Source organism: Lepisma saccharinum, chromosome 19 (assembly GCF_977018435.1).
Source record: "Lepisma saccharinum chromosome 19, izLepSacc3.1, whole genome shotgun sequence".
Lineage (NCBI taxonomy): Eukaryota > Metazoa > Arthropoda > Insecta > Zygentoma > Lepismatidae > Lepisma > Lepisma saccharinum.
This window is the reverse complement of record NC_139247.1, coordinates 3,059,582-3,084,939: the sequence shown is the minus strand read 5'-3', so window position 1 is coordinate 3,084,939 and position 25,358 is coordinate 3,059,582.

Here is a 25,358-nt window from a genome sequence, read left to right as displayed (position 1 = left end):
CACTTCCTGAACGCCCGAATTGTGATTGCCAACATTCCAGTTTGCATGATAATGTGGAAACACACATTCTCACAGATGTAAACACTCGGTAGTAAAGCAGTTATTGAAACCGTCACATGGTAACCAGAAAAACATAACTCCAAAAATTTCAGTCTTCGATTTGGTTTAAAGTATCTGCTCTGAAGATCTCTATTTGAAGTAGGATCGACAGATCTCACTTCTAATCCTTAGCAGACAGATGGAGTCACGTATCTTCAAGTTCCGGATTCTTTTTAAGAGTCAGACATATTCCTAGGAATCAGTAGCGGCTTCTGCCTATTCATACATTTGCACGTGCACACCCACATAAATCTGTAATGCAAATAATTATTATTATAGTTATTAATTGAATACCATCTCCTTCAAAATACTAAATATCTCTACGTCCCTTCACCCGACATTTCAGCTGCCTCGACCTCTCGTGGATTACTGATGAAATATTTGAAATCGAATACGAGGGAAAGTGTTGCAACTGACGTTAATGTACAGTGCCGGATTACCATACAGGCAGAGTAGGCACCAGCCTATGGCCCAACGACTTTCAGGGGCCCCTTGACAAGAGATGAAAATTATAATGATTTGATCTTGAAAGAAAATTACAATCAATATTTCTTAAATTGCTTCCAAGAGATGAAAATATACGAATGATCTAAAAAAACGGAAACTCACATTAAAAACTCCATAGAAGCACTGTGTTAATAAATGCAAAATCGCCCAGTCCCTTGCAATATGTAGCTACGCCTCTGAGAACTAAAATCTCCTTATATATGATAAGAGCTCAGGCTGTAAATTGACACTGAGCACACATATTAGCCAACAGCGATCGAATCAAATCAAACGAACAAATGAAGACTAAAATTGTTAAAGGCTGTAAGAAGGTAAAAAAAAGGTAAAGTGCTCCCCTGTGCTTAGCACCACGCCATGAAGGAGTATAGGGGGTGTAACGATGCGATTTCCCAACACTTTCGCTTTTGGCACTTACAAAGTTTGCCACTTTTAGTCCTCAAATCTCTTCCATCCTATAAGACGGCGATCCTCATTTTATTAATCGCGCACAAACGTGGATATTATTTGCACAAACATGCATGAACGATATACACGCTGTTTGTCTTTGCTATTAATGAAGTCCTCCTTTCCTGAGATGCCAATTTAATGGCTCTTACGTGCCTCTTGGTGGCGCAGTGGTAGCGTTGTCGCCTTGTAATCAAGGAGCCCGGGTTCAGTACACAGTGAAGGCACATAGTGGTGCGGATCCCACATTCAACTGCAGGTCCAGTCCCGATTAGCCTTACTGTGCATAAAGTGAACTTCAAACACCAACACAAACAAACAATAATGGATCTTACTTCTAGCATTTATAATACACTATCTATCAAAAAGTAATTGGGCACGTGTACAAAATGGTTGTCTGGTGGTGCGAACCCTGTTAGAACCTCGTGGAGACACCTCTTGCTGCTATAACAGCAGCCAACCTGTCAGGCATGCTTTCGACTAGTTTGTTGAGGACGTCCATTGGAATGTGTAGCCATTCCTCTTGCAAGATCTCACTCAGTTGGACAATGGAATTTGGCCGCATCTCCCGAGACCTCACCCGCCAGTCCAATGCTTCCCAAAGGTGTTATATGGGATTGAGATGAGGACTCTGTGCAAGCCAGACCAATCGGTGAACATTGTTGTCGGCATACCACTGCATAGTAGCCTCCGCAACACGGCACTTAGCATTGTCATCCTGGAAGTAACAGGGGTCCATTCCGTAAAAACGCCACATGGTTGGGAGCATTTCATTGTCTAGTATTGTACAGTATGCCTGTGAGTTCATTGTGCCACGAACAACCACCAGTGGTCCCACTAAATGATACTAAATGATTCAAATTAGATACTAAATTATAACCACCATCATAGGTGCCCAATTACTTTTGGGTAGATAGTGTATTTATGGTATGTGTTTTAGTGTAATTCATTGTGCAATTGTCGTATTTCTTGTTTCTGTAGATTTAAATGCTGTAATAAACAACAGTGTTGTTGTTTGATATGGGCATGCATACGTATATACTGGCGTACGGAAGCACAAAGCAGACGCCAAATTAATATCATAATGCTTAAATTGAAATTGTGACATGATTTCTTCTTCAGTTATTCTAAATACAGTGCTTTCCATAAAATATCCAAGTACTGTAGCTGTGAGTCGTTTATTCAGTAAATTTTGCCCTACAAAGTGAAAGTTGCAATATGGATGCCGAGCGTCCCGCGATAATTTTTATACACTTTTCGGGGCCGCAACTGTGCGCCAAGTGTACGCTCAGGTGACAGCAGCTAACAACCCGGATACGGCGCAAGATTTCTCTTGCGCATGAATCCACTGAATATAACGTCAGTGTGTGCAACTGAACTAAATGCAGAGAAAAGTCATAAAACTGACATAGGGCTCCTAAACCGACACAACTCTCTTTAACTGCCCAGATAATCTTTCCCCATCTGTAAGTCTGTGATTTCTGTAAATGACTTTGTGTTGCCAATGATGATTAAAGAATTCCTTGAAATTACATATTCTTTCATGTAGAGAAAAGAAATTACTTTATTCTCTAATAGAATCCATTGAAATTTTACTACATATATTTTTTGGTTGTGTTACTTTGCCATTTAATTTATTATTTCGTCAGATGGCATAATTGTGCCATTAGGGATAAACTATTTGTGAAGTAAAATGTTGGTGAACTAGGCATTGTTACACAGCTTATACTTCGGTATGATATTGATGTATACGTTGCTGTATTCCACTTCACAAGATTCCTCCTCTACTCTGAGTTAAGGGTAAAAACCAAATGTTATGATGATTTTGGTAACTTTCCTCTAAATATATCACTAGAGACACTATATTACACCCTGTTATTTGATTTCTGAATAAATTCAAGTAACAGTGAGTAGTGTACAGTTTGAGTTTTTTACATACACGTATTTTGATGTAATGCAAAGATTGGTGCATAAAATGTACACATTCGGTTCCTCAATAAGCGAAACTCTTTCTCTGGAAGCTTCGGATATTTGCTGCTATTTGCCAGGTCCTGTGGCAAAAATACTCTTCTTGAGCCACTACTAGCGCCACACCTGGTGGTGGTTGGTAGAGGAAGTACGTTACTGGAGAAGATCACTTACGATAGCGTCAGAATGAAGGAACTTCCTATTCTGGGAAGCGCTTCTCTCTCAACATTCTCGGAGTCATTTCGTCCTCCGATCGCCACAGAGATATCGGAACATGATAGAACACCTCTCTCGCTTCGAAGGAAGGCGCCATTTTCCACTAAACGCTCGAACGGGGACGGGGTGCTGCGCGTCTTATGAAATCAGGAAAACGACATTTAGGTTATCTTGTTGTCCTCTTACGTCGTCACGAAGATAACATGGCGGGCTCGCTGTACTGAAAAAGAGAACTCTCCGATCAGCGGGAAAGTGGGATACAGGCAAGTTCTCGACACGTGCATAAACATTAAAAGAACAGAGCGTTAAGAAGTTTCCACTGCATACACAGCAGGTCAAAGTAATTGCTGCTTTATTGATTGATTGATTTGGGCTTTAAGTCCACTTTATGAACAGTAAGGCTAATTTGGACTAGACCTACAGTTTAAAGTGGGATCCGAACCACTGTGCCTCCACCGGGTATCGAATCCGGGAATCCCTTGATTACAAGGCGACGATGCTGCCACTGCGCCAGCGGGGAGGCCCGTAATTGCTGCTTTATATAGGACCACTCCGGAATACATCGTCCCGAAGAAAAATATTTAAAGAACTAGCAAATAGCTATGATATATTATATGTACATTACATCAAAGATATAAGAATAAATTTAAGTACGCAAAAATCACAGTGTGCTACGACACCAGGGAACTCGGGTTCGAATTGCGGTCTCTGGACATGGGTGTTCTTTAAGTGTCCTTTCACCAAAATCATCATATCTTCACTCTTCTACCGTCTTCGGGATTAGCCGAAGGGGTAGACAAGCGTAGTTAATTAAATTTAAATTTAAATAGTGGGTGCATCAGCAATTAGACTATTTGCACCAACCACTTTATACGAGATCCAGTCCTTACCTGAAGTAAAATGTAACTAATACCATAACTGTAACGTTAGAAGAGTAAAATATTCTGACTTAGGTCAACAGAACTAAAATAAACATAACTGTAATGTCGTGTCGTAACTAAAATATTAAAATATTTTGACTTCGGTTAAAAGCTGAGGCTGTAAAGAGGCCCTCAGCACACATAAGAACAAAACACAGGACAGACACACAGCCTTACAGAGGATTATACTGACATAGGTCAAGGCCCCAGAACCTCGTTAGCCTGCAACATTGCAGTTAACGGGGTGTACTACGTGGAAGTGATGTTGGCATTTGGGCACCCCTTACACTCCAAAAGGGAAGTAAAAAAACCCGCTTCAACCAATCGACAAAAGAGAAAGAGAACACATTTATTGGACGAGAATTAAGAATTGCAAGAATGTCAAGAAGAGAAAGAATAAGAAATACTGTGATTCGAGAAAATATGAACGTGCAGCATTCAATAATGAATTTGCATTTGCCGGCCTCATCTTCGAGATAGCCAAAAGTGTCAGAAGAGCGAAGTTAAATAAACAATGTCGATCAACCAATCCAAAGCGAGCGAAGGCATATGGATAGGCAGCTAAGTGGCTTTAAAATTCGAACAGTCGCAAACAATGTTAGGATATAATGTTCGATAGGAATCCCTGAAGATTGGAAATGCATTCCAGAACACACAGGAAAAGCGATTGGATTGTCGGTATCCCAGTCAGGAGATTCTGACCGCAGATAACAGTATATCTCGGGTCGAAGGGAAGTACAACTTCGCCAGCTAAGACCCTCGCAGCCTCTTTAACCAGGCACTATCTGTCACACCTGCCTCGATGGGTCGGCGCTTCGGATGCTTTCCTTAAATTGTCCTCACTTTGGGAGGCGGATCACGTGCCTGTAACAAGTACCTTCGGGATCGGGAAGTCGTTAGAAGGGGAAGATCTTCCCAATCCCTTCTCTCAAAATAAATAAAGTTCCGTCTCTTGTCTCTTCCTCTGGAACCTGGAAGGTGGATATTATCCTGGAGTCTTGGAATTACGAAGTGACTGACCGGGAATTTCATATCTGGTTCTATGCGAGCTTTCTTGCATTGATTCTGTTATCCTTATAAAGAATCGATACATTCACACGGCGTCAGCTGAGACTAAGTTGACATACGTGTCGGAGGGAAAGTGGGGGAGGGGTAGGTGAAGAATGCAATAAATAAAAAAAATACAGGATAAATGATTCCACAATTCTTAAAATTCCAAAAATTTGGAGTTTCATATGTGAGGTCACACAATATAAATTTTATGGGTTAAATATGACTTGAACTTTGAAAAACTAAATATGCTGACCAAGGCAGTAATTTATTTTTATTAAAAACATAAACTAAACGTAACGTTTCAACCTTGTAGCAAGGTCTTCTTCAGACTCTGTATCAAGTACAAAAGTAACAAGATACAAAAACAGGGCTTTATATATACACAAACATTACTCCCTCCAGACTATTTAGAAAGTTGTTTGGAACTTTCTAGCAGGTGACTTTCACTTGCCAACTTTACTTTCACCTAAAAGGCTAAACACAATTACTTCCATATAGAATGTGGTTGGACTTTTAATCTCATGCTCTTTTCCCTTCATTTTTCTTCCTTCTCCTCTCCTCTTTCTCTCTTGTCCTTTCCACTCTTTCTAACATCTTCTTCCATTCTTTGTTTAACTTCAGTCCCCCATTCCAGTTCATTGTGTCTTCTTCACCTTTCTTCTCTATTTCCTTGGCTTCCTTCCATTTTCTCACAAGCATTTCTTCTCCCTTCCTATCTGCTTAGCCTCATCCCACTCTATGTCATGTCCTGTTTCTCTCGTGTGTTTAAATATTGCATTTCTCTCTCTCTTAAGTCGTACATCATCCCTATGTTGTTTCAACCTGTCTTTCAGCCTTTTTTTCGTTTCTCCTATGTACACACTCTGACATTCTTTACATTTCACTTCGTAGATAATCCCTTCCTCTTCCACTTCCTCTTCTCTGTTTTCCTTTTTCTTGTTAGCATTCCTTGCTATTCCTAAGATGCTTCTCCCTCCATTCCTGTAACTTTTAATTCCTGCTTTCCTAAGCACTTTGCATATCTTTTCTGTGGTCTTCCCCATACTCCTTATTCCAAACCTTCTCTTCCTCTTTTTCTTTCTCTTCCAATTCTTCCCTGCCCGTTTTCTTCCTTCTTCTGTTTATGTCCAGTCTATCCTGCTTCTCATAGCCATTCTTTTCCAGCTGTTTCCATAGGCTATTTATTTTCCCTTCTTTTTCACATTCTTTCATGCATATTTTCTTGATTCTGTCCTCCATATTCTTTATAAAATTTATTTTTGTCACCTCACTTACATCAGTTCTTTTGTGGCAGAATACCCCTGCTGCACACTTCTTCTGATGCCAAGCGGTTTCAATTTCTTGTCCTCTCTTCCTTTTCATCAATATATCTAGATAGCTTAATTTGTCTTCGTCTTCTATTTCAAGTTCCAATAATATCCCTCTTTCTTCATCTTGAATTTCTTTGGCAAAAATGTCAAGCTGCCTCTTCGTTCCCTTCCATATGCCAAAACAGTCGTCCACATATCTGCAAAACAGAATTATTTTGTCACCTCCCTTTTCTATCTCTTTCTTTTCCCATTCATTCATAACCAATTCAGCCAATGCTGGGCTTAGACTGGAACCTATATTTAGTCCTTCACTCATTAACATTATTTTATCTCCCTTTATACTGTAACCGTTATTCCAAATGGTTTCCAGCGCCTTCACTACCCTTTCACTATCCCATTCTCCTATAATTTCTTGTCCCATTCTCTTTTTAATAATGTCCAAAACGTGTCCCCTCTTGATGCTCGGGAACATACTTTTCACGTCTAAGCTAAACATTGTCGTCTTCATCTCACTTAACTTAAGTCCTTTTATGAGATCTACTACTTGTTCACTGTTCTTAATTGCTCTGCTTTCTTGCTGTGTTACTAACACGTCATCCCACTCTATGTCACATCCTGAAAAATGAAGGGAAAAGAGCATGAGATTAAAAGTCCAACCACATTCTATATGGAAGTAATTATGTTTAGCCTTTTAGGTGAAAGTAAAGTTGGCAAGTGAAAGTCACCTGCTAGAAAGTTCCAAACAACTTTCTAAATAGTCTGGAGGGAGTAATGTTTGTGTATATATAAAGCCCTGTTTTTGTATCTTGTTACTTTTGTACTTGATACAGAGTCTGAAGAAGACCTTGCTAGAAGGTTGAAACGTTACGTTTAGTTTATGTTTTTAATAAAAATAAATTACTGTCTTGGTCAGCATATTTAGTTTTTCATAATCATGGAAAAAAGGCTGAATGATGTTATAATTGGACATTTTCTAAGGCTGATGTGGAAAATTAACAACTGGAAGGACTTGAAGAGGAAAGAAATACACAAAGACGAACAAGAGAAGTTTCTGAGAAAATGTTTGGAGAGAGGCACAGCGCCTAAAGGATTAAAAATAAGTAAGAAGGGAGTGGTTTGCAACACCAGGAGATGGAGGATATTGGTTCAGAAGATGGAAAAAGAACTGATATGGAATGAAATAAGGGCAAGAAGAAAGGAGATAAAGATAATAAAGGAGAACCTGACAAGAATTGAAAAAGCTATTGAAGATGGTCTCACCATTTTTACGAGGGAATATACATTTCATGAAATGAAAATCTGGCAGGAGAAATTTAGAGAGAAAATGAAAATAAAATTGAAGAAGAAAGGAGATGGACTAGGATGGAAAGAAGAAAGAGGAGAAGAGGAAGAAGAAGAGGATACCAGAAGAAGAGTTGTGGTAATAGGGAATGTAGACCTAACAATAGAAGAGGAAGCTTTTTTAAAACTAGGAAGAGGTTTCAAAGTTAAAGAAAGAAATGTAGATTATGAGGAAGTTATATATGACATTGAAGAAGTAGTGCTCCATATAAAAGAAGAACCAGAAAGAGACAAGATTAGAAGAAGAACAGCAGCCATACTGAAGAAAGAAATGGGAAAACAAGGAAAAGTAGATAATTTAAGTCAAAAAAGAAAGGGAAGGGATGAAGAAAATCAAGACAAGAAATGATGTGGTGATAGAGCAGGCAGATAAAGGAGGAGAAATTGTGGTGATGGAAAGAGAATGGTACGAGAGGAAGTTTGAAGACCTAAAAGAAAATTGATATGAGGAGATTTGTGGAACAGGAGAAGAACAAACTATAAAAGAAAGAATCATAAAAGACTGTAGGAATAGAGGATTCAAGAAATGCATAAAGGAGACAGGAAGACTACCAAGTTTGAAAGGCTTTCCAAAGATACACAAAGAGGAGATAAAGTTAAGACCAGTAATGAACTGCAGAAACAATATTTTGGAACCCTTAGAAAATAAATTAAAGAAAGTTATTGACGTGTTAGTAACACAGCAAGCAATTATAACAGTGAACAAGTAGTAGACCTCATAAAAGGACTTAAGTTAAATGAGATGAAGACGACAATGTTTAGCTTAGACGTGAAAAGTATGTTCCCGAGCATCAAGAGGGGACACGTTTTGGACATTATTAAAAAGAGAATGGGACAAGAAATTATAGGAGAATGGGATAGTGAAAGGGTAGTGAAGGCGCTGGAAACCATTTGGAATAACGGTTACAGTATAAAGGGAGATAAAATAATGTTAATGAGTGAAGGACTAAATATAGGTTCCAGTCTAAGCCCAGCATTGGCTGAATTGGTTATGAATGAATGGGAAAAGAAAGAGATAGAAAAGGGAGGTGACAAAATAATTCTGTTTTGCAGATATGTGGACGACTGTTTTGGCATATGGAAGGGAACGAAGAGGCAGCTTGACATTTTTGCCAAAGAAATTCAAGATGAAGAAAGAGGGATATTATTGGAACTTGAAATAGAAGACGAAGACAAATTAAGCTATCAAGATATATTGATGAAAAGGAAGAGAGGACAAGAAATTGAAACCGCTTGGCATCAAAAGAAGTGTGCAGCAGGGGTATTCTGCCACAAAAGAACTGATGTAAGTGAGGTGACAAAAATAAATTTTATAAAGAATATGGAGGACAGAATCAAGAAAATATGCATGAAAGAATGTGAAAAAGAAGGGAAAATAAATAGCCTATGGAAACAGCTGGAAAAGAATGGCTATGAGAAGCAGGATAGACTGGACATAAACAGAAGAAGGAAGAAAACGGGCAGGGAAGAATTGGAAGAGAAAGAAAAAGAGGAAGAGAAGGTTTGGAATAAGGAGTATGGGGAAGACCACAGAAAAGATATGCAAAGTGCTTAGGAAAGCAGGAATTAAAAGTTACAGGAATGGAGGGAGAAGCATCTTAGGAATAGCGAGGAATGCTAACAAGAAAAAGGAAAACAGAGAAGAGGAAGTGGAAGAGGAAGGGATTATCTACGAAGTGAAATGTAAAGAATGTCAGAGTGTGTACATAGGAGAAACGAAAAAAGGCTGGAAGACAGGTTGAAACAACATAGGGATGATGTACGACTTAAGAGAGAGAGAAATGCAATATTTAAACACACGAGAGAAACAGGACATGACATAGAGTGGGATGAGGCTAAGCAGATAGGAAGGGAGAAGAGAATGCTAGTGAGAAAATGGAAGGAAGCCAAGGAAATAGAGAAGAAAGGTGAAGAAGACACAATGAACTGGAATGGGGGACTGAAGTTAAACAAAGAATGGAAGAAGATGTTAGAAAGAGTGGAAAGGACAAGAGAGAAAGAGGAGAGGAGAAGGAAGAAAAATGAAGGGAAAAGAGCATGAGATTAAAAGTCCAACCACATTCTATATGGAAGTAATTGTGTTTAGCCTTTTAGGTGAAAGTAAAGTTGGCAAGTGAAAGTCACCTGCTAGAAAGTTCCAAACAACTTTCTAAATAGTCTGGAGGGAGTAATGTTTGTGTATATATAAAGCCCTGTTTTTGTATCTTGTTACTTTTGTACTTGATACAGAGTCTGAAGAAGACCTTGCTAGAAGGTTGAAACGTTACGTTTAGTTTATGTTTTTAATAAAAATAAATTACTGCCTTGGTCAGCATATTTAGTTTTTCATAATCATGAAAACAAGGCTTAATGATGTTATAATTGAACTTTGGAAGCACTTTCTTAAATCATGTATGTAAATTTTAAAAATATAATACAATAATTATTAAATTCAATACACAGACTGTATGAAAAGTTATGAAAAACCGTACTTGGATATTCACTCATCAGATGGATCGAGTAATATTCTCCCCATATACAGGGTGTTTCTGTGACCGTGTCACAGACTTGCAGGGATGATGGAAGGGAACAAACGCAATAAAATGTGATAGGGAAACCTGGTCCGGAAATGCCCCACCAAAAGTTACAAGCCAAATCCTTCGAAGGGCAGGCAACCACGCACAAAGCGGAGGGGAACCATATAAAAAAGAGGAAGAATCCACCGCGCATGCCCTAGAGAAGACGTAACGTCAAACTCGACGTGTGTAGTCTAGAAGCACGAGTGTCGCGGCTGCAATCAGTGGAATGGATTATACGCTAGGGAAACTGGCTGATATGGTTATTTGTGTATGGACGACCAAATGGGAACTGTAGGGAAGCAGAAAGGTTGTATCGGACCACGTATCCACGGCGCAGACTTCCAGCACACACCATGTTTCTCAGACTTTTCCAACGATTACGGGAAACGAGGCAAGTGCGACCTCAATTCCACGAGCAAGAAGGACGAAGAACTGCAAGGACACCCGACCTCGAAGAAGCAGTGCTGGATCGGGTGGAAGGACAACCATCCATTAGTACACGGACTGTTTGGAAAGTTCTAAGGGAGCAGCGGCTGCACCCTTACTATCCACAGCATTTCCATGCCTTGGGTCCAGCTGATTTCGCACTCCGTTCCATTCCTGTGTGCTTTTCACTGATGGTGCCTGTTTCACGAGAGATAGGATGCTGAATAGTCGCCGATAGCCACGTATGGGACGATAAAAATCCCCGTGCCACAATCGTGAAGGGCCAACAAGACAGATTTGCTGTAAACATGTGGGCGGGCATTGTCGGCGAACATTTATTAACAGGTCCGTATCTCTTACCGCAACGATTAACTGAACCAGTGTACACTGTGTTTCTGAGAGATATCCTCCCCAAGTTATTGGAACATGTCTCACTTCTCGTTCGGCAATGCATGTGGTTTCAGCATGATGGAGCCCCAGCCCACTTTGTAGCTGGTGCTCGTCCTATTCTGACGCAGACCTTCCGACAACGGTGGATAGTGAGAGGCGGACCAGTTGCTTGGCCTGCCCGTTCACCTGATCTGACAGCACTACATTTTTTTGTGGGGTCATGTCAAAAGTGTTGCCTACGAGACATCTGTGGGTATCGTAAAAGAACTATTGGCAGTAATGCATGCAGCCTGTGATCTAGTCCGAACAACTCCTGCGATATTAGAGCGGTTGCAACATAACTTACTGTGACTCTGTCATGCCTGTATCGAGGCAGGGCGTCACTTTGAACAACTGCTGTAATGATGGCTGCAGTTACTACTCATTAAAGCCACTACAGTGATTCTTTTGTCTTTGTTTTCCACTTCCCCAGAAATATTTTATGGTTCCCCTCCGCGTTGTGCGTGGTTGTCTGGCCTTCGAAAGTTTTGGCTTGTAATTTTTGACTAGGGCATTTCCGGACCAAGGTTCCCTATCTCATTTTGTTGCGTTTCTTCCCTTCCATCATCCCTGTAACACGGTCACAGAAACACCCTGTATATGATAATAATAATAAAAAATTAAATAAAAAATCAAAACCAAATGAAAATAAAACAAAAGTAAAGTGTAAGAGGCTTTCTAAAGACTCGCACTTCCTCGTACTACACTTGGACTGCGTTTTGCAGACTAACGAGGCTCTGGTGCCTCGATACACAGTCATTATAATCGTCCGCGGGGCTTGTGATGTGAATTTCCTACTATTATCATTGCCGATGAATGTACTCTTGGTCTGCTTGGCGGAGTGGTTAGAATGTGAACTACAATCTTGGCAGTATTAGGTTAGAATATTGTGTAAAAGATGGATATTTGTTCCAAATATATCATCACTTCATTCTTCTTCTCTGTGAACGTAAAAATTTTCATTAAAGGTTAACAGAAGAAGTGATTGATGGTAAATAAAATTACAGAAGAACATTGGCGTAGCCAGAGGTGGGTCCAATGGGTTCTGGTGCCTTGTGCAATTTTGCGAAATTACATGTTGTACAAAAACACAGTCATTTTCTATTTTGTAGCTTGAATTCCAAAATGGCATTACTTTTTGTTGATTGTCTGTTGTTTTTATGTTATTCAGGGGTGTTTTCTTCCCATTATGTAAGAACCTTGATTGTTCACAATCGCGAAAACACCTAAAAAGTTAATAGTTGGCCAAAATTTCATGTAAGACCATACAATTACATGCTAATACATTTTAATGTATATTAAGTCAGAAATAATGCAAATGTAGTAGTTTACGTCATTTACTGTAGTGTTTGTTATAAATTTCAGTATGTTGTAGAAAACATAAGTGTTTTATGAATGCAGTAGTCACAATTAATAAATATAGTAATAAGTAAATGGCAAATTATTTTTTCAATATAATTTTCCACTAATCGAACACTGTTTTTACACTAAAAGTTTCCCCCAACGAAATAAAGTATACTCTGTTCCGGCTATCTCTGTGGCAAGGCCGTGCATAGCGGAAGAGAAGAGGGGAGAATCGACTGGGCAGAGCAAAGCAGTACATGCTGCTCGAAGGCTGGTGACTGCACTTGCTTTCCTCTTCCGCGCAATCCCATTCCCTCTCACGTGTTCATTGGTGGAGCCGTCTCGCGTCACTACTTGCACATAGACTAGTTTTCGTTCGCTTGCTCCAGATATTTCGCACTGAGTTTAAGGTTTGCGGTAAAAACCTGGTTTCGTACTGAGAATCGGATCAATGACCAGTTGCATTTATGGGAGGAGCTCCAACTATTAGGCTACCTCCACAACACGTAGATATAAACTCATTCAATTCTTTGACACTCTTAAGATTACACGCACACTCCGCTTCCTTCGTAAGCTGTTCTGGAAGTGCGAATGGCTCTCCGAGATGTCTTTTGGTCGAGGCTAAGCGCGTCCTGTCTTCCGTCCGCTCCACTGCACATACCTCGTCTGGGAAAGGGAAGAATGAGATAAGTTGCAGCCACGAATGAAGTTTGTCTTTCTTTGGAGAGAGGCTTTCAGTGTGAAGCTTTCGCTCCATCTGTGTCGAAGTCTGCTTGTCGTCTGACGATCTTCTAGCATTTCAGAGGCATTTTCAAATTTGTGTTCGAGAGTAACACGGTTTGTAAAGGCCCTCCTTGTGAACGTGGCGCTCACATATGTATTTCATTGTTTCTTGTCACTTTATTTAGAACTTACTTCTGATGTTAACTAATTCAATAATTTATTACTAGGTCCCGGAACTTTATTTATAACATATCGGATTGAATACTTTGATGAGATCTTTACGTATCTGATGAAAATCAGCAGAAATAGACGAACATAATCAGTTATTTTATAATTTATTCTTCGTACCTTTAGCGCAACGAATACTTTATAGGACAAGGAAATTACTGAGGAAGAAATTAAAAGCAGATGCCGTATTTTCTTACCAACTAGTACAGAACAATAATGCCCCACCTTTTTTTATCCCGCCGACAATTAATAGCTGTGTGAACATTATTCAGGAAAAAAAAAAAACGTTCTCCGTCATTGTTGTGCTGGCACCAGAACTACCGAACAGGCAGTAAACAAGTTTCAATTGTTCTCATTCCTTTACATTTTTTCGCTTCTCGCAACAATCAGACAAAAATTAAAAATAGCATTCGGTACATTACAACTCCATCTCTATCGGTAATCGAGTACAGGAACTTCTTCGGCACGATTGTAAGTGGATTGTGGAATGGAAACTTATTTAGTGGAACTTGTTCTGACATTTTTTTTAGGCTATTCTTAAGATTCTATGTACCTAGTAGAGCCCTTTCTTTCTTGCTCCAACCACTACGTTCGTCTAAGTCCCCTGTTGACCATATGAACCTGCATACTGGACCCCCATAGGTACGTGGTACACCATACATCAAGTAATTTAATTACTAGAACATAAAGTTCACTGGATAGGATTGGATGACAGTTTATTTAACAAAACTTCAATTTAGTATTAGAACAATAATATTATATATACATAAACTGTCATTAGCGATTATGACCTCAAAGATAACATTAATATATAAATCAAGATAATTTTCAATAGTTATCCTTAACTAATATTTGACTTTCTCTCCTTTCGCTGACAATTTAATTGGTATCATTTTTCATCCATGTTCACCTGATTACCTAAAAGAATATTTCTTTCTTAAATATCCCCCTTTTCCTACTTGTCTGTAATGACGATCACTCGGTAAAGATCAACAAGCAAATTAATGTAATACAACGAACTACTCTACCAAATTAAATAAAATACTATTAAACTATTTCTCTACTAAAGAAATGAAATTAAACCATCACCACTACGTTCGTCTAAGTCCCCTGTTGACCTCTCCCGTCACGTCGAGTGCCCTGTTGGATTGTGATGTTGAACGTGTGCCAGCTGGAAGTGGAGTGTGTCGGTTCAGGATTCTTACATCCAACCGGCAAACTGAATGACGTAACCTGCGATCAGTGCCATCTATTGGCTTTTACCTTCTTTCATTCAGAGAGAGAGAAACCAAAATCTTACACAGGCTATACTAGGTAGTTAAGATATGCCTTAAAAAGTTTTGTGTATTGATTGCCGAGATATACCAGAGTTGTAGAAAGTTGACCATTATGCTTTAGTTTCCACAAAGGGGTGAATCTGACATAATAGTAAATTAAACTTAGAATAATTGCAGTGAACCTCACAATATTTTCAGTATTTTCCCACTACATCCTTCGGTTCAAGGATTTCTGACTTCATTTAATTTCGCACCCACACTCTAGTCGATCTTTCCTGGAAGAATCTGACTTCCTATATAATGAAAAATTCAAAAGTACCGTTGTGCATTTTACTGGGAATATTTCTGCATTTTTCTGACGTTTAATTTTTTATGACACCCTAGAACACTACCGTGTTCTCATATTACTGTATAACTACTGCTACGTAAATATTACGTACATGCAGTGAATTATTTTCAACATAAACATTAGTTTAAAAAATCAAAGTGACAAATATTTTTTAATATTATTTTGTTTGTTTTCTGCATCTTGGATTTTTTATTCTTTATAAAATATATGAGCATGGCTTTATTAAATACAGAATATATGAAAATAATGTATTAGTTGACAAACTTGTACGTACATTAAGAATTAATGCGAAAAATACACAATGAAAACAAATTTTGCAAATAATTATAACATTATTAACAAGGAATAAAAAGACACCTTAAAAAAAATAGTGCATTTCTGGAATTATCCACAGTCCGAAAACTTTTTCTTTTGATGCTCACCAGAAATTGGCTTCCCACAGGAGCAGTACGTAGTTGTCATCCTCCTTTTCTTGTAGTTGCAGAAACTGCAATATTTTCTGTTCCCTTGTGACGTGGCTGCTACTGTACTTGTCTCTTCCTTCCTCAGTACCTTCAAAATTGACTTTCTTAACTCCTGTGACAGTCCCGGATGTATTAGCCTTTGCTCCTGCCAGATCTTGGTCAAGTTCTCGTGGAGGTGAAGCATGAACTGAATTCGTGAGAATGGTCTCTTTTCTGAGTTGCCCTGATTGTTGTAGAAGTTGTGAGTGCGAATAATGTATCCATTGACTGCTGCGATGTTGATCACATTATAGAAAAATAAGAGGGGCCATCGCTTAGTTTTTCTTCCAGCATTCATTCGTTGGCACATTTGATCAAAAGCGTCTACTCCACCCTTTGTAGAATTGTAGGTCAAAATTATTTCGGCTTTCTTACTTTTTGATTGTTGCATCTTTGTGCATTGTTGAAATTGAAGCCACAATTTTGTTTTGTTTGGCCTTATATGATACTGCAGTAATCGTCGTGAAATATGAAGAGGCTTGATCCAGTCTTTCTTTCTTGAAAATCTAAATCTTTAAACTCTCGTGACAGTTCTTGTTCATTTTTCTTTATTGTTCCGACCATTGTTAGTTTGCTTTCTTTGAGACGTTTTTCAGCAAGTGGAACACTTGTGAACCAATTGTCACAGGTTGTGTCCCTGTTGCTTCCAGCAACAGTTTCAATCAATTTGAGGTGCCCGATGACGTTCCACGCGTAGAATCTTCTGAGGTCCGCTTTCTCTTCTGCCCCCTGCCCTTAGTTCTTGATGTTTCTTCGCAAACCTGTGCTTCTTGTATCTTTTCACAGATTGTTTGAAGTAACTCAGTATCATCAGGAACATATTCTGGGTCAAATAATTCTTGAAGCTTTAAAGGATGCCGCGACACCCCCGGCACTAGCTAGGAATCGGCAAGCCGACCGGTGTCTCCTGTACAAGGACGGCGGGTTAGGAAGGAGGTCCTGGTGCTCCCAGACAAGCCGGGCAGGTAGTCTCTGGCAAATATCAGCCGAAGCTATTAGACCAGGTAGTTAGGTTGCTGCTAGGCTCTTCATCTTCTTTCTTCCTTTCTTCTGGGATGGCTGCTAGGCTTGTGGCTGGGTGGCCGGTTTTTCCCAGGATGTTTGCCAGTTGACATCCGGAAGCCAACTGAGCTCCGTTTTTTTTGGTTTTGGAGTCAGGATTTGAGTATCCCAGCATATTGTTTTATTAACATTAACTGGAGTCGACAATACTTTACAATACTGTTACAATTATTACTTTGCTTTACATCAAGAATTTTTAAGAACTAAAGCAACTGTTGCGTCGGTACAATATACAGTGTTCCCAGAAAAACCGCAAAATCTACTCATTACTACAATTACGCAAAACATTCACAAACACAAAACAAATAAGAGATCAGATGGCAGTCAGTAGCTCCCGGAGGAGTTGAAGCCTGGCATCTGGATCCGTAGTGCGGCGAAGAGCTTGAAATCCTTCGACCAATATCTGTAGTGGCTAGAGGAGAATGGGGTACAGCAATGTATGTAACAACCAGGGTATTACTTCTAGGTTGTCTGCTCTCTGCAATAACGGTCTCGAAGTGGAGACTTTTGGTTGGCTGGGAGAAGGTGCTGCCAACGTGGGAATGGTATCTGGCTTCCGTGGTTGAATGCTTCTCGGCTGTGAAATCGGAGGTAGTTGAATGGAGCTTGACGGCGACATCGATGATAGTTGAATAGGAGCAGTTGGAGTCGATGTTGTGGGCAGTTTCTTCTTATCCTTGATGGTAGGGGTCCTGGTGTTCTGCTGTGAGCCGGAAGCACGGGAAGCCTGTAAGAGACGTAAATACATGGGACATCCCTTGTAATTTGCTGTATGTGCCCCATCACAGTTAATACACTTAGCCGGGAAATCAGTTGATTTTGTAGGGCAATCTGCAATGGTGTGTCCCATTGCACATTTGACACATCTAGGTGACAAATAGCAAAATCTTTATCCGTGGCCAAAGTTCTGACAGCGATGGCATTGTAGAAGTTGGTGTGGCCGTAGTTTTTCCACCTAGATTGTGAATCTAGCGAATTTGACGAGATTATAAATGTTCGAGGAGGGTCGAACCCCCTCGTACGACAATTCTGCGCGTTGTAAAGTAACAAACGACCAGTGGTAGTGCACCCTTTTTGAGACCCCGATCAGTCGGGGATGACGAGGTTGGAGTGGAGTCTCTCTCAGGGAGACGTCGAACTGTCTCAGGGAGACGTCGAAAGCAAGTGCCCGTAAGGCATGATAAATTTCACGCTCGGAGAAATCCAGCGGAACGTGACGAATGACTACCTTGCGGTAGCACTTTGTTGCTGATCCTACAGCCATGGCGGCAGGGCGACCTTCCGTCCAGGATTGCAGACGATGCCAAACATTGTTGAAGTCAGAGACTGACTGGCAGTGTATCTTTAGTTGATTCCTCGAACAGACAAACTTGGGCGTTGTGGTTGTCTCCTTTTTCAACACCTCTGCAATAGCAGAGTGTTGAAAAGTGTTGACAAAAATTGGCCGAATATATTTTTCGGTGCAAAACGGAACATTTTCAGTTCGCTGGTAACCATATGGGGTTGAGGAACATCGTACTTTCGGAGCTTCACCCCAGGACTGCGATTCCCTGCGACGTTTCACCCGTGGCTCGGCCGTCGAAGCGGTGGATGAGCGAGACATCCTGTCTCAACCGCTCCGGTTTCGCTAACCTGGGTTTTATACACGTGGTGGCGCATGGGCGGTGAAAATTCTAACTACAAGTACGGTGTTTTTCTTTTTATGTTGTATGAGAATAGGAGTATACAGAGTAATATCTGCCAACTCATTTGTTTACATATTGCAAACTCCATACTGAGAATTATTGTGATTTGACATTGAGAAACACTAGTGGAAAAATCACTAGATGCACGTGCTACCATAACTAAAACTGTGTGCATCCAGACAGTACAATTAATCATGATTCACGCAGGACTCTGCAATACTAAACAGTTTAAATGACAGTAATTGCTAACGTTTAGAGAATCCTGCGACCACGCAGGGTCTAATAATAAGTGAAGCTAATAAACTTAGAGGTGGGTCCGTTAACGTTTACAGAATACATTTCAACTGAAAGCGTACGCCTCGCAGGGACATTCCGCTTAACTCTTTCATCCAATATTAAAAAGATTATAGCGACCACGCAGGGTATAATAATAATTGAATGGCGACCACGCAGGGTCGTTATAAGTATAATAAGTATAATATAAGAAGAAGAATTCAAACAGCCAATTATTCAAAATACATATTTTACAGCTCTATTCTAAGTGCCATATGAGTGATGTTTAGATAAATAATTGTAGTTACTGATTAATTCTGTTTGTTCTGGTCTTGACTTTAAAATTTGGGCCAGGCTTTTTTCTTTCCCATCTGAAAATTACTCTTAAGGTGCGAGCATTCATCAAGTGGGTCACTTGTAAATATCTATATATGGAGAGTAACACGTGAATGACGGAACATCTTAAAATACATCTGCTGATGTTCCTCACAACTTACTCATCTAATTTCAGTGGTTTTCTTCTTGAGAATATTAACGGTGTGTTTTATCACACAACAATTTTCAATTTTAGCACTTGTTTTAAATATCGAGGATTAGCAGCAACTAGAAAATCTCAATTTCAAGTAGTCTCGAGTAACAGTCACGTTCCCTGAACGAGTCGTAGTTTCAATACATATTTTCTTATTGGAATGCAAACAATAACAAAGTTTCAGGCTGCAATTGGTGTGACGAGAATAAAATACATTATGTAGCACCAATTTGGTAAGAAAAAATATTTTGGAGACAAGGTGATTGGAACCTAGGATTACAACTTATAAAGCTGGCTTTTAACCGACAAGGCCACAAACCACGGTAAAGAAACCAACCTATTCGAGTAATTTATTCATAAGATTGCATCTTTTCTTGTCCAGCTCGAGACTTTTGATGTCGCTTCTCGCTGATTACATTAATTTGAAAGCAATACGCTTCATCAGATAGGATTCATATGCTGTACACGTTACTGACAAAATACAAGCAAAGCTTGTGCATGAAAATTAATGAAGACGTAGGGATGTCGTGCTTTTGTGGAAGGTTAGTGTTTCCAACCCTCAATGATTACCGTTCTCTATTTCCCGTCAATATAGCAGACGACGAATCTCATTAACCAATATATATATATATATATATATATATATATATATATTATTTTAAACTTTTTATTTCCAAATGAAGAGTCATTATTCTGGAATCTGCGGAGACATTAATTCATTCGGTAAGAATTTAACGAGAGTCACTATTTCTGTGCTCCATTACGAAACCAACGTGCACGTGTAAAACAAGTAAAGCCCGAAAATTTTTATTTTACAAAAATCCATTTACTGTTAAAGTTAAATGAGAGGACAACCATTGACGTATTTTGGTAGTTTGGATGACTGATGTGGGGGGGGGGGTACCTCCTCTCGTGTGCCCCGCTGGCTGTGACATAAACTCTTCTTCCTTTAGGATTTCTATTATTTTTCCCATCGCATATTCAGTGCCAACTTTGCGATTCTGTTTGCCAAAGTGTATGGGGAAGGGGTTTATTTATTCTTCAAGCCTTCTCCTGGACTATGATAACACTATTTCCGAAAGATTTTTTTTGCATTCATTTTCAGGAATCGAAAGAACACTATTTATGTCTCGCTTTTTTATCCGTTTTTTCCTTTTCGTAATTTAGTGTTGCTTTTCTTCCATTTTCGGCTATTCGCGACGATGAAGAGAGACTCAGAAATAACACCCATGCTCAGGCCAAATTCGAACCCGGGGCCCTCGCATTCTAATGAATTGTGACAACTACTTCGTCACGAACGTCAAAAATGCGTTACTTTTTTAAAATAAATTTCAGGAATAGTTCGCATTTACATTTTGATTGTAGACGTGGAAATTCCAGTTAATTAATATTTACGCAGCAATCTTTCTGTTAGCCCTTCTCTTTGAGTATGAGAGACACAAAATTCCCTGCGTATGGTTAAATTGATTGATAGAAAGCAACATTGCTGCTTTCCGAATACTTACTTCGGCCGTACTTCCGGCTACGAAGCTGTACTTCAACTCAAACGACTGTGCCACTTTTTGTGAATAGAAGTGTACAAGAAAAGTTGGAGAAAATAATATTTGCCCGCTGGATTCTATGTGTCTCAGAATAATGACGACGATAGGCTTAACGCATTGCCAGTGCAAGGCGCTAGGTGTCAGCACCGATTGGATCACTCTTATCAAGGAAGAAAAGCAGAAAACGTGTTGTTCGCCATTACCTCTGTATTCAGGAATACCCCTGTACATAAATTGTAATAATTATTCTAACATTTTTATTTTATTGCTAATTGATTTGGGGCTTACAGCTCCATCAATCCCTTCCTTCCCAGAAATAGCTCCAATTGAAGCAAAGGAGACGCTAAATGCGGCAGGGTCTTCGTCAGAACTTAATGAACTGTAATTCACCCCACCGCTACCATCATCCATCCACCTGCATCATTCAATATACACGCGCATTAACTCGTTCCACAGAGAGAGCGGCTGCAGCTAAATATTTCCTCCGCGAAGGAGGCAGTAAACGGCCGTAGAATGGGGCAACTCGCTCCAAGATGTTCCTCGCCTCATGGCGCTTTGTGGCGGAGGTTGGGGCGCTGAATTATGACATCCAAAGCACCGCTTAACCGAGGTTGGTGCGTGCGTACAAGAAACACAGCCCTACGCATGCAGGGGCATGATCGTACGCAGCAATTTCCTTGGGATGTTCTGAGCGGATTAAAATGGGAGACTAGTGTTGCAAAGCCTAGGTAAGTTTTCGAAAAGCCTTACGTTGGTAACAGTGGTGCAATCTTACAGTATGTGAAAAACCTTTATTACAGAAACAAACATTTAAAACTGTCATTCCCGTTTACTCTGTGCTTTCTTCAGCTATCTCAGTAGGTTAAAGTGGGGGATATCGGATAGCAGGGCTATTTGGTTTTGCTCAAGTTCTCTGGTTATCAAGTATACAGCCCCGGCCAATAACCAAGGTTACGCTTCACGTTTTTGCGTGCAATGACGTGATAGAGGTAAAGTGTATGTATCGTTTGAATGTGAAGCCACGTGAACGATGGAACGACAGTTTTGCAATATGCGGATATTAAATTCCAGAACAAGAACAATCTCTAGGTAAGGATGTTTACCATAGCCTATGGTAAAAGAGTTGCGCTAGCCACTAGGGCCGTCAACCGGTTAGACGGAAACTTGGAGTTACAAAGCCATAGACCGCGGCTCAAGAAGTCAAGAATGCCTAAGAGTGATTTACTAAACTTCATGAAATTCCATTGTATGGTGTATTGTTTGCATTACATTTTGTGTTTACGTTGTAACATATTGAAAAAGAAATCTTATGCTAGCTTTAAAGATCGAGCACGTCGTCGCCTAGTAATCAAGAGGACCCGGGTTCGATAGCCGGTGGAAGGCTCATATTGGTTCGGATTCCACTTTAAACTGTAGGTTCAGTCCGGATTAGCCTTACTGTGCATAAAGTGGACTTAAAACACCAAATAAACCAACTAAACATCGGACAATAGTTTTTATTTTACGTTATGTATGAGTAGATACCCGTCAGTATATTCATTTTATCTTAAGCCATATACTGCACATGGGCATATTGCTTATAAAGGAGAAATCATCGTGCATCAGGAAATGCGCATTCGTGTACTCGATTTCGTGTGTTCATTTTATGACATTTTTTCCTGGCTGCATATTGCAACACCAGCGCATAGATTTACAATTCATTTCAATGCTTAAATTCACCTCTTACCGTCGTTTGATCATCACGAGGTAAACAAGCCATTGCCCCTCTGATATTATAGTTATAGGATTCAGAAGGAAGGACGGGCTCTTGTTAACGTTTGTGGATAGTTCTGTGCAAATTCTCCTATCCTGAAAGAAACGACAGGAGTTTTTTGTACCGAAGGTGAGTAAGGAGGAGCCCAACTGTGTATATAGGGCGTAATATTTTAGTCGGTGAACTTAAGCTTTTAAATGCGTCGCATATTTGCCACCGCATTACTTCAACCTGTGGACGCTTCTTCCTAGGTTATGATTGGTTATGATACTGTGTGGTGATGCAATCTGTCGTATTTTCCACGAACTACGTCCTAGCTTGTTACATTTTGTCTTCTTGGGTATTCCGATATAATTCTGTAGTTCTATGCGGATAATAATACCGGGTGTCCATAAAATCCCTTTACAACTTCAAAAATTCACTACAAATGCAAATGAGATATTTGAGTGAATTTTTTTATTGTACTCGTTTACTATAAAATTTTGTACTAATAGTCAATTTGTGTATTTCCGGTAATATTGTGAAGAAAAAGAGGTCCTCGAAAGAAAAATGGCTACTCCGCAAGAAAAGGCACAATGTGTGGCGTGGTTCATTGAAACAAAATCTGACATTCAGATTCAGCGAAACTTCAGGACTAGGTATGGGAAACAACCACCAGCACGTCCATCAATTCGTGAATGGCGCAGGAAATTCATGGAGACCGGTACGATTTTGGATAAAGCAAGAAGTGGAAGAAAACGAGTATCAGAAGAAAAGATATCGAACGTTTAAGACAACCCTTTGTTAATTCTCCAAAGAAATCCATTCCCACTGCTGCCAGACAGTTACAGCTACCACGATCAACAGTGCACAAGGTCCTACACCACAACCTGCGATTGTATGGGTATCAAGTGCAACTGTTGCATGCCATCGAGCCCAATTATAAACCGAAACGCAAAACGTTTGCATTGGACATGCTTCATCGAATATCGGAGGATGCAATGTTCCTCAACCGAGTGTGTTTTACTGGTGAGGCAACATTTCATGTTTCCGGTAAACTGAACACGTACAATGTGAGAATCTGGGACTCAGAAAACCCCCATGCGACAATGGACCTCAAACGAGACAGTCCAAAGGTGAATGGGTGGTGTGGACTGATGTTCAATCGAATCATTGGTCCATTTTTCTTTGCGGAGCAAACAATTACTGCAAATCTTTACCTTGACCTTTTGACTGAATATGTGACACCACAACTGGCTGACCTTCAACCAACCGTCCTTTACCAACAGGATGGTGCACCACCACATTGGGGATTAAATGTTCGTGACTTCCTGGACCAAACATTTCTCGGTAGGTGGATTCGACGGGATTTCCCTATTCCCTGACAACCTCGTTCACCAGATATAATGCCCCTAGGTTTCTTTCTATGGGGCTACGTTAAAGACACTATGTATCGAACAAATGTACGGAACATTCCTGACCTCAAACAAAGGATCACTGATGCCATTGCCACCATTGATGACGCTATGCTAGAGCGGACATGGCGCGAAATCGATTTTCACCTTGACGTCCTTCGTGCAACCAATGGTGCCCATATTGAGGTTTATTAAGTTATGAAAAAAACTTCAATATATGCTGCTACTATGTGACAAATTTCATTTAATTATCTCTTCATATGTGTTTGAAATAAAAGATTGAAGTTGTAAAGAGACTTTATGGACACCCTTTTTCTTTTCATTGATCAAATTACAGACAATATTTTACCTACAAATTTGTAGATGCTACAACACTAACTAACTAACTCTCTTCTAGCCTTCTTGAATCCGAAGGTTTATGGTTGAAGCAACACAAGACTTCCATCTGTCTCAAACCTGGGCAAGATCAATCCAATCTTTTCCATCCTTACCGATTTCCTTCAGGTCCATCTCAACGTTATCCCCCCACCTTCGTCTTGGTCTTCCTACTGGTCTCTTACCATCAGGTTTCCCAACAAGAATCCTGTAAACTCTTCTTTCCTCTCCCATTCGTGCCACAAGGCCTGCTTACCTAAGTCTTCTTCATTGCATCATTCTAATAATATCTGGACATGAATACAAATTATGCAGTTCTAAATTATGTAACCTTCTCCACTCACCTGTCTCCTCATCACTTTTAGGCCCAAATATTTTCCAAAGGATCTTATTTTCAAATACTCTCAATTTATGTTCCTCATTCAATGTAAAAAATAAATTTACGCCTGCAGTGTGGTAAAGAAGACGTGGGCCAGGTTGTGTTATCTGTTTTCTGCAGTAGAGGGGCATCTGTCATTACTGGGAGATAATGAACTATTTAAAGGACGATATACAACCTTGCACACACAATTACAAGCAAGAAGAAATTAACTAAATAGTTTCTGCAATATTGAGGGGGGCATCGATAGAACATCCTTCAGTTTTAACACGGTTCATTAAGACACCGTTTGCTGATAATGTTAAGCATTTTGAATGTCCTGAATTTGACCTCATTCACAAATATATCAGCCTATTCTTATGTTTTGAAATATGAGATATCAAGTTCTTGGATAACGAATAGAATGCCTGGAAAAGACTGAAGTCTTGGGTTTTGCAGAAGTGGTCTGAGTTTGAGGAAGCCTGAAGGTGTCTGTAGAAGAGCGCAGGTGGTGTCAACATAGAGGCTGTTCATTATTACTTCCTATTGCTGGGCAACCTACAGGCTGAGTTTTCTCTCCATCACAAGCCCACGAACATTTACAGGGATGAGCATAATTACCTGATGGTTTTAAAATATTAGAAATAAAACTAACATGTTTCACTAGAGCATATTATGTACATGGAATAAATT